General features: G+C 45.4%; 1 protein-coding gene across 1 annotated transcript in view; it reads left to right on the forward strand.

The window, feature by feature from the left end:
- LOC147449625 (uncharacterized) overlaps nt 1–13520 on the forward strand; it is a 63513-nt gene that overhangs the window by 29748 nt on the left and 20245 nt on the right. The window lies entirely within an intron of this gene.

Here is a 13520-nt window from a genome sequence, read left to right on the forward strand (position 1 = left end):
GAATTTATCAGGCTGTCCTTAAATCTATGCATCTCCACAAAAAATAAAATGCAAGGCATCTCTAGTCAGGGTGGCTCTATGACATGTCGGAGTCGCCTTAAATTCCTCTTCAAAGAGACAATGGTATCTGCCTTGAATCATATAACAAAGTGGGCAACCGTATACGCACTCCCCCTACTTATCTTAATATGGCATAGTGTACATATCTTCTCTCTCTAGGTATGGTCGTTGCTCTCCCTGACTCAATCTCTAGTCTGTGTGAAGATACTCGAAGGTGTTTGGTAGTCCTTTTCATTGCATATGTTATGTAATGCATCCTCATATGGTGGTCTATGTACATACCCTTCTGCATCCATATGTTGTGGTCTATGCATAACACCATGGGAACAAGCTCCTCCCATGTCAAATTACTCTTCCTCCCCTCAGTAATCAAGGATGAATAGAAAGCACTATAGTGGGGGGTCAAATGCGGCATCTAGATTATAGCCATATCTTCCGAAGGGATTAGTTTCCCTGCGTGAAGAATCATTTGTTGCATCTCTTGCATCTTCTGAATGCGATACTTTATGGACTTCGACTGCCAAATGTCCATAGTACGCAACTGTACCTCTAGGTGAGCTCTCTTCGTAGGTGTCATCCTATTGTAAACCTGCTCCAAGTGGTTCAAGATAGCTTGAGCATTAGTCATATTGTGAACATGTCCAAGTGCTTGCCGCCTAAAATTGAGGAAGATAAGAGATTGGATCCTTGCATTAAGCTGATCCCAAGCTCGTTGAAGCTCTGCAAGCTTCTCTAGCTCCTTGGAAGAAAGAGACCCCTTTGTAGGAGCCTTTGACCTATCATGCACTATCAAGATAAGGTCATAGGTCTCCAACATAAGCACCTTTGAGTCGTGGTAGTTGGTGGCAACACCGGAATCTTCCTCTTAGTAACTCCTGTAATTCCTCGCTATGAGTATAGTTTTGCAAACGTTCCAAACCATTATCCTCTATATCTTCATAAACTTTTTCTTCAACATCCCCATCATGAGAACTCTCCGCAACATTCTTCTTATTCGGTGCCACCGTCAATACACTTCAAGGTTGCAAAGCAATCCTCTGTCGACAGGTACAAACTGGGTATCGAGGCTGCAAGCAACCTCCCGTCAAAAGCTAAATTCGGCCCAAAATCAACCCCCTCTACTGCACCAAAGTCTCTAACCGGCTGGCTAAAAATCTGCAAAGGTATCGCTGCACTCGAATCTTGTTGACGGTGTTAGAAAGGTTCCACCAATTCTGAGCACGAAGGACAAGATTTTTGAAGCACATCAATATACATAGGATCTTGACATTGCTTTTGCCAAGGTAAAGGAGGCTTTGCGGAAGTCTCAAGCATGGCTTAAGAAGGCAGCAGACAAGCATCAACGTGACTTTTGCAATTGAAGGAAAATGATTGGGTGCTACTCCGGTTTGAGAAAGCACGCCTACGAAAGAGGAACCTCAACGAGGGCGACTTTAGCATTGTATCCAATGGGGACTTTTTTAGTGATAAGGATGGTGCTCAAAGCTTGGGCTCTAGATTTGAGAGCGATATGAGCACTTAGAAGCTAGTGAATAGCAATGTCTTGACTCTCTTAAGTCTCACCATTTTTCAAATTGAAAATTTGAACCCAAATCACCTTTTTTGCAATTTGTAGCTAACTCCTTACTGTTTTTGCTAGTTGGACGCTCTCTACTTATGCAAAATTAGTTGTTCCTCGTTTCCAAATTAGATTGTCTGTGTCTTGACTCTTGACTCTTGAATTCTAAGTTGCTAAGTTCATGCTTATTTTAACGTGTGTGGTCTAAAGTCTATACTTTAGAAATACTTTGTGTGTTTTTTGTCCATGCACATGCCATACTAGCTTCAGGTTAGTCCATTCCGTTCTGTACTAAGATTGCACTATACTAGCACGTGGTGCCCCAGACGTTATGAAAACTATATGCTTAGGGGATACTATCATGAGATGTAGCTAGTTCCACTGCATACCAAACTGGTAGGATATGATGCATGGGTGTATAGAGGATGGCGAGCCCACAAAGGATAGCTGCAAGGTTTGGGAAGGCCTGCTCCACCTTGGCTTGCACTTGGCATTTTGCTGAATGTGCTCCCTGGCTCTCTGATGTCATTCTTGGATCTCTCTGATTCCCTTTGATGTACTCTTTGGGCTGGGTATCTTGGTGGTTTGGGGTCACCCAATAGCTCGAGTAGTCTCTACTTGTTGTGATGCGACTTCTCTTTGGGTGGTAGAAGAGGGTGCTGGAGTAGCTCTCCCGGAAGAAGATGGCTGAGCTGGGATCGTCATCCCCCACTTGATGTGGTAGGTGATTGGAAGAGTACCTCTCTATGTCTCTGGATCTCAAGTATACAGCGTGTCTCTGGTCTCTTGATTTCCATCATCTCTGTGAGTGGGCTGCCCCTTGAATAGAGTGTTGTATTGTCTTTGTATCCTCTCATAAGCTGGGCATCTCCATACATACTACTCCTCATCCTCCACCCCATCCCTACATATTCTGTCACAAACGGGAGCGCATATTACATAACAATATAAAATATACTCGGATAAATAGAATTTATCACTTAATACTGAAGCGAGAGGATATAGAGAAAAATAGATAGAGAGAGAGATAGAGAGTGAGAAGATCGACACAGTACTGGGGACCAGAAGATGGGCTGGTCTCCCCCCCCCCCCCCCCCCCCCCCCCCCTCCTAATAGTATTTTTATTACTGAGGAGAAGTCTATACAAGCACTTGAACCGAATGTATTACCACGTTCGTTCTAGAATAAGACTTGATGGTTCCTGGAAGCCTCAGCTTCCGATTCCTAGGGCAAAACCCTATTCCAAGGAACTTCCGTTCCTTATTCCAAATCCTCGAGAACTAAGGTTCTCGCCTCTGGATCTCACCTTCCAGACTCAGGGCATGGCATCCTTGCAACTCTCTTTTCCCACTCTGTTTCAAAGTCCTCTTCCCGCAAAACAACTCTGCTTTCCCGTACACGAAGGTTTTACTTGGGAATCCCAACTTCCGGATCACAACTCGAGAGACTACCTCTCTCTGATCCGTGGATCTACTTCCCAAACTTGGGTACGAAACCCTTGGGCTGATCTGGCTCTCAGAGCGCTTTCTCCTACAGAGGCTCATGCCTTCCTCTGCTCCTACTCCCTCACTAAGAGGAAGTACACTTGCAAACAAATACTTAGAGATCATAACATGAAAATCCCTACCTTCAAAGTCTCGATGCTCGAAACGCAACTCGGTTCTCGAAAAGCAATTCCCTAGAAGAGATCACTACAGAGAAAATCCTCTGTCACGTGACACATCCAACCCTATGTGTCCGTGGGGCACTTTTGTGAGTCTATTCGTAGACCGTGCATGCCCAGTCACTTAGTGTAGATACATATCCTCTGGTTGCACACCGCATAAGCATAAGCATTTCCATCAGATTCCATCAGAGTCAGTTTGGGGATTTTTCAAGTGACTTTATCCTATTTTTCCCTATTTTTGACATTTTTCACTTATTTATTAAGTGACTTTTGTTGGGAACTAAGTAGGGCAAATTGGGTAAGTTAATATATAAACAAACCCAAGTTAGCACAATTGGGCAGATGAGCAAGGAGCACAACAGGCTTTTCAAGCAACAGGTACTCCCTCCCTCTCTCAACAAGTTCCTCCCCAAGCCATCCTTGGTGAGCCATCCCCATCCAAGACCTAGCGCCATACCATCTCCCTCTTGGCGTTTTTCCTCCAACAGCCATCGCCATCAAGGTCTGCCTTCTTGGCGTTTTTCCCAGCCTTGCTTGATCGCAAACAAACCCTTGCATCTAGCGTTAGCAGATCAACCTCGCATGCCACAAGAACCTCAGCGTTTTCAGCAGTTAAACGCAGCCCTAAGCTAGCGTTTTGGGCAGCATTTTTCAGCCTATGTCGCAGCATTCCCTCAGTGTTTTCAGCCATTGATTTGCAGCAGTAAAACGCAGCCTAGACCTGCTCTTCTCAACGTTTTTATAAGCCCTAATACCCACGACAAACCAGGGAATTTCAGCCACAAAAACAGCGACTAAAACAGCGTTTTCAACACCCTAAGGTGGTCCCAGATTCTCAGCCATTATTCCTTTGTGGACAACAGATAGAAGAGAACCAAATTCAGCCCTAAAGTTATCGTCGTCGTCATCGACATAGTCACGAATTGCATCAGTCCATGCATCATCATTTTACACCTTTGTGCAATCAAAAGTAGACCACTCTCGCCGATGAGAGTGGGGCCTTCGGAGGAGGGTTTTACAACCTCTCGGGTGTCGTATCTCTTTTCTCTCCTTCTCTCAGTCTCATACACTTGCACGCACAATATCCACTCACTTTATTCGTGATCATAGCACTCTCCATAAAGATGGAAGGCTCTCTCCTTCCCTAAGAACTAAAAGGAACCTTGAGCAAATATAGATCACTAATTTTGAGAAAATACAACATTCATTCCGCTGCACCTTACATTGGTATCAGAGCTTTGGCAGTGTTCTGTATTAGTCAAGGAAAGAACCACAAGAACCACAAGAATTTTTTTGCTTGTTGCGGTCGCACGAACCCAAGTTTACTTGGTCGTGTCGATTCCTAATCGTGTTTTGTTGAAGAGTGACAGGAATGCCAAGAAAGAAGGGCTTGTCCAGCGTCCCCTTGTGTCTCTTTTCACTCATTGACAGCGGACTGTGCACTTAGCGGCCGGCCAATCGACGTGAGGTGGGAAAAAGCAACCTCGGTGTGTAGCGCAAGGCCGCCAAGGGGTGCGCCCGCGGAAAAGAGTAGAACTTGGGTGAAGAGAAGATCCTTCTCCAACGCGATTTGCAAGCAAAAGAAAACCTCAAGAACCTCAAGACCCTCAAGAACCAAGTTCCTCGTGAACTTAAGAACCAAAGATCCTAGTGCATGGTCGTCACCCGAAGCGGAATGGATACTTTGGATACAGGTGATGAGCATGAGAGAGGCGACGAAGGATTCTCCCCACCAGGAGATTTTTCCAACCGTCCCTCTTTGCCATCTACACCACGAGTTGTTCTAACTCCTATGGAGATGATGGTCAAGTCAATGATGGACATGATGCTGGCACAACAAGAAGCGACTCGCATTACGATGGAACGAAATGAAAGAAACGCACTACAACAACAAGAAGCGACTCGCATTACGATGGAACGAAATGAAAGAAACGCACTACAATAACAAGAAGCGACTCGCCTTACTTTAGAAGCGAATCGAGTTGCGTTGGCACAACAAGAAACCAATTGCCTTGCTTTTGAACGCGAGCGCGATGAACGAAATGAACTCTCAGAAATCTCATCCAATGACTGACTTTCAGCATTGGCATCAGGCATTTGACTGACCGATCGAGTCAAGAGTGACTGGAATCGGCGGCCAAAAGCTGTCTCATACGGAGTTCGACCAATAGCAGAAGAGAAGGAATCATTGAGAATAGCCTGAACCAATGGGAGATAGAGCTTCCATTGAGACTGTTGATCATGAACATAAGACTTCAACACATCAAAAGCCAATTGATTATAAATTTCCGTTTGACCATCTGACTGTGGATGAAAAGCGGATGAAAAATTCAACTTTGTGTCAAAATTTTCAAAGAGTGCACGCCAAAAGTTGGACGTAAACTTAACATCCCTATCTGAAACAATGGACTTTGGCAAACCACACAGGGGGTACCAATTCTTTATGAACAATCGTGCAACATCTTGTGCAGTAACTGTGGCGTTACAAGGAATCAACATGCAAAATTTGTTGAAACGATCAACAATAGTTAAACATTGAGTGTTCCTTGAATGCTGACTTGGTGGTAAGTTAGTCACAAAATCCATAGAGATATCTTGAAAAGGTCCCTCGGGAATAGGCAGCGGAAGCAAGAGGCCTTGTTGCTTACCCCGAGGAGCTTTTACTTTTTGACATATAGTGCAATGTGTGATATTACTAAACACATCTTTTCGCATTTTAAGCCAATAGAAAAACCGTTCAGTCTTTTCCAATGTGGTGTTCATACCCCTGTGCCTACCCGTGAGAGTCATGTGCATCATGCAATATGGCTGGCCTGAGAGAGGGCAATACACATAGACGCTGACGAAAAAATAACAATCCATCACGAATGAGATAGTTGTTGGGTCCTTGGGAAGCAACAGCCTGTAACCAATACTTACCAAACTCCGAATCTGCATACTGATTCTTCATGCTGTCAAAAGACTCACCCTCTATAGAAAATGTGGTCCTTTGCGACTCAACGCATCTGCAACAGGGTTAGCTTTTCTAGGCACATACTCAATCAAACCGCCAAATTGCTCAAAAAATTGTGACCACTGCGCTTGTGATCACTCCAATGTGCACTAGGCATAGACTGTAGCCACTTGAGGGCTTGATGATCCGTGCGCACTGTAAACTCTCTACCATACAAAAAATGCTTCCAATGCTTAAGAGAGTGAATGACAGACAAAAGTTCTTTATCATAAACTGAATAATTCTTTTCCGCACTATTGAGCTTCCGGCTAAGGAAAGCTACTGGGCGACCATGTTGCTGGAGCACAGCGCCTATGGCGACATTGCTCGCATCCGTCCATACCTCAAAGGGATCATCCCAAGAGGCAAGGATAAGACACGGTGCTTCCGTCACCGCAACCTTGAGAGTTGCGACAGCCTCAATGGATGCCTCGGGCAAGTCTACGCGCTGACGGCGAGTCTTGACCCCTTTCAAAACATCAGCCATAGGTGCAGCAATGCGTGCAAAATTCTCTATGTGCGAACTATATGCTTGACATAGACCAAGAAAAGAATGCACATCATATGCAGTTTTGGGCAAATCCCAATTACGAACGTGTTCCACCTTCGCGGGGTCTAGCTTGACGCCTTCTGGAGAAATGATATAACCCAGATAAGTGACTTCAGTAAGAAAACATTCAGACTTCTTAGCTGCAATGTACAACTGACACTCATCCAAACGAGCTAGTACCCTTTCAACATCTCTTTCATGTTGTTCCCACGATGCAGAAAAAATGAGAATATTATCTAAAAAGATGAACACACATATACCTACGATGTCGCCGAAACGACCTACCATGAGACGATTGAACGTACCCACGGCTCCTGTCAATCTAAAAGGCATCACAATATACTCCCATTGCCCTCGTTCGGTGCGAAAGGCAGTCTTGAAAATGTCGCCTTTGATTACCCGTACCTGATGGTATCCACTTTTGAGATGACCTTGCTGAAAATCCTTGCCCCATTGAGCCTATCCAAGATATACTCAATGCGAGGCATCGGAAACTTGTTCTTGACGGTCATCTTGTTTAATGTCCTGTAATCAACACACAAACGAGACGAACCATTCTTCTTGCGAATGAACAAACTAGGTGCAGCAAAAGGACTCACACTAGGACGTATGAATCCTCTAGCCACCAACTCCGTGTGTTGTCGCTCTAACTCTTCCTCCTGTGACTTGTTCAAATGGTAGGGAGTCTTACTGACCGGTTGCGCTCCCTCCATAAGCTCGATGCGGTGGTCCTCCGGCCGCTCCGGTGGGAGACGAGGTGGAAGATCATCTTGCAAAAAGAGATGTTTAAATTTCGTAAACAACTCCGAAATACTTATCCGGAGCCTGAATGCTCTGGGAAACTGGAACAACTAAATGAATGCTGCTTGTGCTCCTCGTCGTAATTCACGCTTTACTTGTACATGCGAAATGAGAGGCAAAGAATGCAAGCCGTCCTCAGCACGCATGATGAGGGGGGAATCAGTATTGGAATGTAAAGTGATCGTGTTAGCACTAAATTTAATGTCAGGATCAAGTTCACGAAACCATTTAATGCCTAAAATCATATCACATCCTCAGAGAGGAGACACAAGAAATTTCCTGCGAAAAGAAGCTTGTTGAACGGTAAACATCACATCAAGGCACTCCTTCGTGATAAGAGAGTCCATACCAGGAGTGAAGCCAGAAACCTCGAGAGGAGATTTCTGACTAATCTCTAGGCGCGCTCTCTCAACAAGAGGGGGACTAATCACATCATGCATACTGCCTGGATCAAACAATATGACAAAACGCTGTCCTTTTACATGACCATAACACTTCATGAGAGATTCATCAATGTGTGTGTCAGAGTCATGAGAAGATGCAGGTTGTGTTGTGACAGAGTTTGTGGTAGTTGCGGGTGCCTTTGGTTCTTTAGGTGGGATTGTCTTAAGACAGTTTTTCTTAATGTGACCCTTAACGTGACATTGAAAACATCTACCTTCTGTAGCATAAATCACTTGTTCTTCAGCCGTGATGTATCCTCCTATAATTCCTTGTGAAGCTTTTTCATCAGGGGTTAGCTTAGGTTTTGCAGGTGCTTTAGCTTTACCCTTAGATTCATTGTTAGAGTTCTTTTCCGAGGAATTAGAGGAAGAAGGGCTAGAAGAATTACCATTCTTACCATTCTTACCGTTCTTACCATTCTGTGTGTTCTGAGAATTCTGCGGGGTTCCTTGAGAAGTCTTGTTTTCCTTAGGCTTTCCTTTGTTGTGCTTCATCTCTTGGGCGAGAGCAATTGCTACCGCTTTGTTGAGATAGATGGGATCGAGTACCTCAACATCATACTTGATATACTCGTCCAATCCGTAAAGAAATGCCTCCTTGCGCTTCGCATCCGATTTGCATAATTGAGTGTCAAGCTGCAAAACACGATTAGAGAAAGACATGACCGGCATACCATTTTGCTTGAGAGCTCGCCAATCGTTCTTCAATCGTGCAAGGTACTGAGGTGGCATAAACCGCGCCTTGAGTTTGTCTTGGAAATCAGCCGAACTAAAAGAGAGGGGCGTGAGATCGCCGGCTGCCTCTAGGTGCGCGGCTAGCTGTGCCTCTTGCCATGCCTGGTACCAATTTATGGCATCACCGGCAAGGTACATAGCTGCCGTCAAAACTTTGCTATTGCCTGTTTTCTTAGTTGTCGCAAAATAAGCATTAAATTGATGCAACCAAGAATGAATAATAGTAGCATCCATCTTACCGTCATACTTACTGAAAGTCAACTTCTCTGTGACTGGATTGTGTGAATCCCCATCGTGGCTTGCGCCACTTGACGAACTCCCATGATCTTTGGGTGGTTCGGTCTTCGAAGCTAGGATTTGGGCAATAAATTCTTGATTGCGAAGCTCCCTTTGAGTTTCACGCTCGGCCTCCTTTTCTGCTTTTCGTTCATTTCGTTTAGCGCGCTCGCGTTCGAGAGCAAGTCGATTGTCTCCTTGTTGTGCGGCAAATCTTGCGTTTCTTTCGTCGCGCTCGCGGTCCTTGGCTGCTCGATCTGCGGCCATTCTTGCAATTCTGTCGTCGCGCTCACGGTCCTGAGCAAGGCGCTCGCGTTCTAAGGCAAGGCGCGTGTCTTCTTGTCTATCCATCATGGCCATCATCTGCTTGACCATTGCCTCCATAGGGTCTGGCGTAGATGGCGAAGGGGGAGGGTTGGAAAAATCTCCTGGTGGGGAGAATCCTTCGTCGCCTCTCTCATGCTCATCACCTGAATGCGAAGTATCCATGCCGCTTCGGATGACGACCATGCACTATGATCTTGGGGTCTTAAGCTCGCGAGGAACTTGGTTCTTGAGGGTCTTGAGGGTCTTGAGGTCCTTGATTCGGGAGAAACTTGGGTTCTTGAGGGATCTTGAGGTTCTTGAGGGGTTCTTCCGCTTGCAAATCGTGTTGAGAAGGATCTTCTCTTCACCCGAGTTCTACCCTTTTCTGTGGGAGCACCCCTTGGCGGCCTTGCGCTCACACCAAGGTTGCTTTTTCCCACCTCACGTTGATTGGCCGGCCGCTAAGTGCACGGTCTGCTCTCAATGAGTGAAAAGAGACACAAGGGGAGGCTTGACAAGCCCTTCTTTCTTGGGATTCTTGTCACTCTTTAACAAAACACGATTAGGAATCGCCACGCCCAAGTAAACTTGGGTTTGTGCGATCGCAACAAGCAAAAAAATTCTTGTGGTTCTTTTCCTTGAGTAATGCAGAACACTTCCAAAGCTCTGATACCAATGTAAGGTGCAGCGGAATGAATGTTGTATTTTCTCAAGATTAATGATCTTTATTTGCTCAAGGTTCCTTTTAGTTCTTAGGGAAAGAGAGAGCTTTCCGTCTTGTGGAGAGTGCTATGATCACGAACAAAGTGAGTGGATATTGTGCGTGCAAGTGAATGAGACTGAGAGAAGGAGAGAGAAGAGATACGACACCGAGAGGTTGTAAAACCTTCCTCCGAAGGCCCCACTCTCGTCGGCGAGAGTGGTCTACTTGATTGCACAAAAGTGTACAATGCGAATGCAATGGATTGATGCAATGGGACTATGCCGATGACGACGATGGGGATGACGACGGTGACTTAGGCTGAAATCTGTGACCTTCTTTGTGGCTGAAAATTACTGTTTTTGTGGGGCTGAATTGAGGATGAAAAATGCTGAAGGATCTAGGGTTCTGCTGCGTTTTTGAAGGTACTACTCTCGGCTGAAACACTGAGGATCTGCTGCGATTCAATGGCTGAATTGCTGAGGGCAAAACGCTGATTTTCCTGCACTTTAGGCTGGGTTTTTGGGGGAGTTCTTTGGTTGAAAAAACGCTGGTACAGCAGGGAGGTTCTAGCTGAAAAACGCTGCCCCAGCAGGTCTCATAAGGCTGAAATCGCTGGTCTTTGAAGGGGTTCCAAGGATGATCAAAAACGCTGATGAGGGGTCCTGCTAGCGTTAGTGAATGGATGAGGTCGCTGATGTTGGTGCTAGGGGGAAACGCCAGGAGCATGAGGATGATGGCGATGGTTACTGGGGGTGGGGTGGATACACTAGGTATGCAAGAAGCAAAAACGCTGATGGCTGCGGGTGGAAGGGGCCTCACCAAGCTCCAAGGGTCTTGCTGAGAGGGAGGGAACACCTGTTGCTTGGTAGCCTGCTGTGCTCCTTGGCTCATTTGCCAATTTGTGCTAACTTGGGTTTGCTTATATATTAACTTACCCAATTTGCCCTACTGAGTACCCAACAAAAGTCACTTAATAAATAAGTGAAAAATGTTAAATATAGGAAAAAATAGGATAAAGTCGTATGAAAAATCCCCAAACTGACTCTGATGGAATCTGATGGAAATGCTTATGCTTATGCAAAGTGCAACCAGAGGATATGCATCTATACTGAGTGACTGGGCATGCACGGTCTACGAATAGACTCACAAAAGTGCCAGATCACTTCGAATCTAACTTGACTGGACTTGATGGAAACCTTGCTATGGTGTACCTTGTCCACGGACACATAGGGTTGAGATGTGTCACGTGACATAAGCAGGGCTCAGGAATCTTAGTCTCGGCAGGCTAACAAGCATCGTCAGGAGGTCTCGATCAAGGAAGGAGATTGGGTGTATCTACGAATCATGAAACGTCGTCTTAAGCAAGTTGGAAAGAAATGTCCTAAGTTGTCTTTTCGTATGTATGGTCCATTTCCAGTCATCAAAAAGATTAATGAGGTTTCAATGAAATTGTAGTTACCTAACTCATGGTCAATGCATAACGTTTTCCATGTTTCTTGGTTGAAAGTGTTTCAGGGAACATCTCCAAAGGACATTTCAGAAGAAGAAGAACCGGAGATCATCGATGAAGCTGAAGTCATGGAGCCGGAGCAAGTCTCGTTGCATCGGTTTCGCCATGGTTCGAAGAAACAAGTACGACAATATTTTTTGAAGTTCAAAGGTCTAGGAACCCATGAAGCGGTGTGGGTAGACGAAGAGTTCTTCAAGGATTATCCAGAGTTGTTGGCAGACTACAAGGAAGCCATGCAGCTCGGTACCAGTACCTCACTTTAAAAAGGAGGGGATGTCACGTGATACATCCAACCCTATGTGTTCGTGGACATAGCAGGGTTCCCGTTAGTCCAGTCGATCTAGATTAGAAGTGATCTGGCACTTTTGTGAGTCTATTCGTAGACCGTGCATGCCCAGTCACTTAGTGTAGATGCATATCCTCTGTTTGCACACCGCATAAGCATAAGCATTTCCATCAGAGTCAGTTTGGGGATTTTTCTAGTGACTTTATCCTATTTTTTCATATTTTTGACATTTTTCACTTATTTATTAAGTGACTTATGTTGGGAACTAAGTAGGGCAAATTGGGTAAGTTAATATATAAACAAACCCAAGTTAGCACAATTGGGCAGATGAGCAAGGAGCACAGCAGGCTTTTCAAGCAACAGGTACTCCCTCCCTCTCTCAACAAGTTCCTCCGCAAGCCATCCTTGGTGAGCCATCCCCATCCAAGACCTAGCGCCATACCATCTCCCTCTTGGCGTTTTTCCTCCAACAGCCATCGCCATCAAGGTCTGCCTTCTTGGCGTTTTTCCCAGCCTTGCTTGATCGCAAACAAACCCTTGCATCTAGCGTTAGCAGATCAACCTCGCATGCCACAAGAACCTCAGCGTTTTCAGCAGTTAAACGCAGCCCTAAGCTAGCGTTTTGGGCAGCATTTTTCAGCCTATGTCGCAGCATTCCCTCAGTGTTTTCAGCCATTGATTTGCAGCAGTAAAACGCAGCCTAGACCTGCTCTTCTCAACGTTTTTATAAGCCCTAATACCCACGACAAACCAGGGAATTTCAGCCACAAAAACAGCGACTAAAACAGCGTTTTCAACACCCTAAGGTGGTCCCAGATTCTCAGCCATTATTCCTTTGTGGACAACAGATAGAAGAGAACCAAATTCAGCCCTAAAGTTATCGTCGTCGTCATCGACATAGTCACGAATTGCATCAGTCCATGCATCATTATTGTACACCTTTGTGCAATCAAAAGTAGACCACTCTCGCCGACGAGAGTGGGGCCTTCGGAGGAGGGTTCTACAACCTCTCGGGTGTCGTATCTCTTTTCTCTCCTTCTCTCAGTCTCATACACTTGCACGCACAATATCCACTCACTTTGTTCGTGATCATAGCACTCTCCATAAAGATGGAAGGCTCTCTCCTTCCCTAAGAACTAAAAGGAACCTTGGGCAAATATAGATCACTAATCTTGAGAAAATACAACATTCATTCTGTTGCACCTTACATCCTCTCTTCCAATCCTACACACAAAAGAGGTGTGTTCTCGGGTTCCTTCTCGTAAATCAGCACTGTCTACGATGTTTATGGGCTGAAAATAGAGAAAAACAGCAGCTTGTCGCGATGGAAACACGCTCCGTAGGTACTTCTTCGCGGGGGAACTCGTGCATTGGGTCCTCGCGACATCGGGTACACTTGGGGCAGCCATGGGCATCACCGACAACGTCTTCCTTGTGGATGAAATCTGCAGCAGCATCTTCTTGCAAAAACTGATCTTCCTCTCTGGGAGAGGGTGTGTGAGCTTTTATAGCTCCCTGGCCACGACAAAGATAGCAGAGCATTGGCTGCTCGCCTAGAGATCGCGGCCGTTTTTTTGGGGTTTTTTTTTTGTGCTGTTGTGCCAGAAAAAGAGAGAGAAAATTGGTTGGCTGGT

The sequence above is a fragment of the Adiantum capillus-veneris genome, chromosome 10 (assembly GCF_014529385.1).
Source record: "Adiantum capillus-veneris isolate H3 chromosome 10, ASM1452938v2, whole genome shotgun sequence".
NCBI lineage: Eukaryota > Viridiplantae > Streptophyta > Polypodiopsida > Polypodiales > Pteridaceae > Adiantum > Adiantum capillus-veneris.